This window comes from Rattus norvegicus, chromosome 14 (genome assembly GCF_036323735.1).
Source record: "Rattus norvegicus strain BN/NHsdMcwi chromosome 14, GRCr8, whole genome shotgun sequence".
Classification (NCBI taxonomy): domain Eukaryota; kingdom Metazoa; phylum Chordata; class Mammalia; order Rodentia; family Muridae; genus Rattus; species Rattus norvegicus.
The window spans coordinates 27,475,269-27,480,602 of NC_086032.1; the positions used below are offsets into that span (position 1 = coordinate 27,475,269).

Consider the following 5,334-nt stretch of genomic DNA (forward strand, 5'->3'; position numbering starts at 1 on the left):
TGACAAGCTTCCTGCTAGTATCTCAGAGAACCTGCTTCCCACAGCACTTCAACAAGGACACTCAGCTACATCTTCCCCTTTTCAGCTTATTTGTATCGTTCAGCTGACAAAACTCTGTTAATAAAAGTCACTGTGTGTTTGGTTATGTGTATTGCTGTAACCTAGTGATAAAGCTGAATGGTGTGAAAAGGATCAAAATGTGTCTTTCAAAGACTGGAAGCAAGAAGTCCAAAAACTAAGGTGTGGGCAATGCTGTATTTTCCGCAATGTCCTACAAGCGTACGGTCTACTCCACTTTGCGGTATGACAACCTTCTGGTGTTCCTTGGTTTGAAGCTTCTTTACTCCATCCTGTCCTTGTCTCTTGTGGCTTCCTGTATGTTCCTGTATGTTTCTTCGCGTGACACTTCTGTCAATGGACCAGACACATTGAATTATGGCCCATTACTTTAGCTTCATCCTAACTTTGAAAATATCTGTAAAGAACCCATTTTCAGAAAAAAATTCGTGTTTCAGGTATCAGAAGTTGGAATAGAAGCAAAATTGCTTGGACACCCAATTTCAATCTAAGCGGTGATGTGTCAAATTAACCAATGCTTTCCTATCGCACTAAACCAAGGATGAATGGACCTATTGACAAAATACCATGAGGTCTATCTTATGACACCTCCATGAAATACCAATTAGCTCATGACTTCACTGTGGTAACTATGATGGTCTACACTCCTCACCTTTCAAGTCCTGTCTCGATTTATAACAGAATAATCAGCAAAAGCAACCGCAAGAAGGGAAGGTTTGTTTCTACTCACAGAGGATTTAATCCTTTCTTGCAGGGAAACTGGGGTGGCAATTTTAACATAGGTGCTTGAAGCAGCCAGTCCTCCTGTGTCTGAAGTCAGAAAGTAGAGAGAGAGATGCTGGTGCTAGATCACTCTATCCTTTTCATCAGGTTTGGATCATTGCCCATGGATTGATACTGTCTTAGAATGGGTCTTTCCAACTCAACTTAATTGAAAAACTCCCTCACAAACACCATGGCACCTTGTCTCCTTTGTGGTTCTAGATTCTGGTAAGTCGATAATCAGTGTTAACAATTGCAGCGGCATATTATCATCTTGAAGACTTGCTTCCGCATAGGTTTGATTGTGTCTTTTCTATAATGCTCCTTTCCCAAATGTGCACAGTGTTTTACCTACCTCTTGCACCTTATAAAGAAACAAAAATTTTCAGTGATGCTTTCTTATACGCTACTTAAAGTTGCATAATCTAAACAGCCTACCACACAATGTTTTTAACCACAAAACTGCTTTTCTATTATGGGTGCAATTAATTCATTCATTATCTTTCTGAAGATCCATAGCGTGCCTGCCATGGAGCCATTATGCAATGCATATTAAAATTACACCTTATTGATAAACTGATAAAAGGAAAAACATAAATTGATGTATAGTCATAATTTTCTACATTTTCCGGTGTTTCAATACTGTTTTGAAATATCTTTTACTTTTCATACTAAAAATATAATTTTACCATTCCCTCCCTTTGCTTTCTCCCCTTCCTCTGCTCCAAATTCCATGGTCTCTTTTGCTTTAATTTTACATATGTGATCACACATATAAATAAAACCTGCTCAATATGTATAATGGTACATATATGTATGTGACTCAGAGATGATCTCTTGATATTGGATAACCAATTGGGGATTTGTCAGACACTTAAGTGTCTCTTAGAATCTGTGCCTGTCCTACCTAATGAATAAATTGGTTCTGGACTGTAATGGTCTTGTTTCTCCAGAATAGAATGAAAGAATAAAAGTGCTTTGAGGAAGGAGACATTTTGTACTTTGCTCAGTGATGTTTTCTCAGCAAGTAAAATAGGGCTTGGTGTTTAGTGATGGTCTGATAAACCTCAGAAAATGTATTCCTTTGTGTTCCATTAAAATTGTGTCTTCATTGCTTCAGCTAAACAGGGTTACACAACCAAACTTAGAGTAGATTGCTTTTTACACTTTAACATTTGATTCACTAGCATCATTGATACTTCTAAAATGAACCATATGACTTCAAAATCATCTTCTAAAATCCAGTCCTGCATAACCACCAAGAACTATGAAAAATCCATGGCAATTGAGCCAAATTTAAATTTTAAGAATTTAAAAAGTAGCTACTAGGAAGATAATTTAAATATTGAGATATGGATTTTTGAACAACAACACCCTCTTCTTTAAACAACTAGAGGTAAACATAAACATTTTACTGACAGCTTGACGTAACCAATAATATTAAGCTACCTTGTATTTAACAAAATAAATTAGGAAGATCAAAAATGTAATCTCAGAGATAAAGTATTAAGGTTGTTATATTACAAAGATTTATTTTAATGAAAACAGCAATAAAAATAAGCTGGTGGCTCTCAGGTAGTTGTCTAAGGATCAGAGAAGGACTAAAATCAATTTCTAATCATCAGACTTTCAATTTGTTTTGAGTGAGCTAAAGTTAAACTTGAAAGAGTATAAATCTTGGTTATTTTTCCTGAAGAATGATATATTTATGATTATTTTTTAGAATGAGATGTGGCTATTTAGATATTTCTTAAAGGAAGTATAGTTTCATGGAAGATAGAAAGCCCAACATTGTACTTACATTCCACAATACTCTACCTATTTCAGTAACTGATCAAGAACCTTCATTTCTTTATCCTTTGTGTTGATCATCCTTTTGTTGCTGTGACAAAATATCTGAGATAAAGAACATAAAAGACATATGAAAGACATATTTTGACTCAAAGTTTCAGAGATCTCACTCTGTAGACTGAATCTTGTCTCCAGGAGCATGGTGAGGGACAGCATCATGCTTGAGAAGTCACAGTCATACACTGTCTGTTCACTTCATGCCAGCTTGGAAACAGAAGTAGAAAACTGTCTGTGGACAAGATTTATCTTCCAAAGCCATTCACTCACACCCTTCTCACAGGGACCTGCTTGCTCTAGTCATGGCCCTTCAGCCATAACTCCACCAATGGATTAATATAACTACCATGATCCAAACACTACTTTGATAGGGCCGCAAAGAACTTTATGGAGAAGTTCATCATATTCCAGCTACAATGTGCATTAGGAAAATACAGGGAACCTTCTCATTTATCCTTTCATCACCTTATAATTTTCCACTGCTCAGAGTCCTGGTGTTCATATTTCAAAGTTTAAAAACTTCAGTGAATAAGATGCTGAACAGGAACAATTTCATTGTTTTGAAATAGTCACGAGGTTATTACGTTCCTGAACTTTTCATTGCATAGCAATTTTAGAAAATTCCTTATGTTTCATTTACCATTTTAAGAGATGGTGCTCTAAGTCCATGAGAACTAAGAACTGGTGAAGTTTTTGAGCAAATAATTGCCTAGAAACATGTATACATTATTTTTATAATCCAACATAAAAAGTTATGAAAATTTTGAGTGCCATGTGGTCAAGTTGCCCACAGTGAAACAACCACCACATTGTAAAGGTGAATCCCCATCTATAACATATCATTACAAAGTTTAAGTTATTTCTACCTAATCCTCACTGAAAATATCACATCGGCATAGCAAGATGACAGTTAAGGATGAAGGAAGCCTTTTAAAAGATAATAATATAATGTAATAATACTATGATATACACCAACTAACAGGTGTATAATGGTGACAAAAATATGGTTCATGTACAGAGTGAATTCTATTTGTCTATAGAGAAAAATGAAAACATGAAAATTTCAATAAAGGCATGGAGATGAAAATTCAGTGAGGTGACCTGGGTCCAGAAAGACAAATGGGGCATGCTTTCTCCAATTTGTGGATCCTAATTCGGAATCTTCAATATGATTGTATAATCTGGACTAAACACTAGAGTCAGGAAAGTAGAGACGGACACTTGTAGAGGGAAAAAGATGGAGCTCTAGAATATAGGCCAGCAGGGCACAGTGTTATGATAGAAGAAGGAGGGAACACTCAGTGGGCACTTAACTTGTAAGGGGTGATATGGGAATATAAAGGCAGAAAGAGAGAGGAAGTAGAGACAACACAAAAGATGTTTGTTGAAGCCATACTATTTTATAAGCTTACATAAAATACACATATAATTTATAGATGGGTATATATATATATATATATATATATATATATATATAGTAAATGGAGTTATGAAAAATGAGGTGATAATGTTCCTCCAAGGACTCATAGAGTATTTAACAAAACCTCCATACCAGTCAAGGAAATCCTTCTTTTAAGTTGTTAGTTGGGGTCAGGGATGTCCAGTAGACATCCCAAATAATCTAAGCTATTGCCACTGCCCTTGGTTGAACTTGATATTTTGGAAAAAAATGAAGGAAATTCTCAAACAAAAGAATAGAGAGAGTAGAGGTGGTACTGACCTAGAAGGCTCCATCTCTAGTGATATCTCTCACTCTATTAAATGGTGACCTGCAAGCTGCCAAGATAGAAAAGTAGACATCAATCCCACTAGTCTACTTAAGCTTGCGAAGGACAACAATGACCAGCTTTGTGATGCAATAATGACACTTCTAATTTGGTAAAGCCAATGACTGCACAATTGGCATTAACACGTACTTAATAGAAAGGAATTCATGCCTGCCTGGTACTTTATCCTACACAAGAACCCATTACTATACAGGTCATGAACCCTGAAAGAGAACCCATTACTGCCATTTGTCTGAATCAATACAGCTTCTAACTGTATTACAAATACATATCTTTATACCCACAGATAATTGTAGCTCTCACCTCTCATCCAAGAAGCTTCGATTTGTAGTAGAAAGATGATGATCATCTTTCTACATGATCAAAAACTGGTCAAAATGTTGAGGCTAAACAACCATAAAGTACCCAGTCTCAACACAAACCCTTAAGCGGTGGCTCAGGAAATATCGCAGATGAGGAGAAGGAAAGATTATAAAAGACTTGCAGCCATGAATTGCTGGGAAGGGTTTTCTAGATATAAGGGAAGCTATATTCACAACTTTTCAATGATATAGTTTCTTAACCAAGCTCAACATAATGAACGTTAACAGTCAGCATGCCAGTGAGATTTGTGAAAACTTCACTAAGCTCCACACCTAAGTAAAGAGCTACAAGCGGTCAGTGTCTTGTGAGGGAAAAAAGGTCAGCTTTCTCCTGTGGCAAGTCAAGTCACTTAATAGAGTAATCATCCCTGTGGTGTGTGTGTGTGTGTGTGTGTGTGTGTGTCTGTGTGTGTGTGTGTGTGTGTCTGTGTGTGTGTGTGTGTGTCTGTCTGTCTGTAAATAATAATTATAGAAGAAGAGGTTATGAATTTCAGAGT

The 5,334-nt window shown here is 36.4% G+C and overlaps 1 long non-coding RNA gene across 1 annotated transcript; it reads right to left on the reverse strand.

Annotated features, from left to right (window-relative positions):
- Positions 1-236: 236 nt before the first annotated feature.
- Positions 237-2,738, reverse strand: LOC134481900 (uncharacterized). Its single transcript, XR_010057779.1, has 2 exons — positions 2,642-2,738; positions 237-408 (listed from the first exon to the last, which is right to left on the reverse strand). It is a non-coding gene; the product is annotated as an uncharacterized LOC134481900 (long non-coding RNA).
- Positions 2,739-5,334: the final 2,596 nt, after the last annotated feature.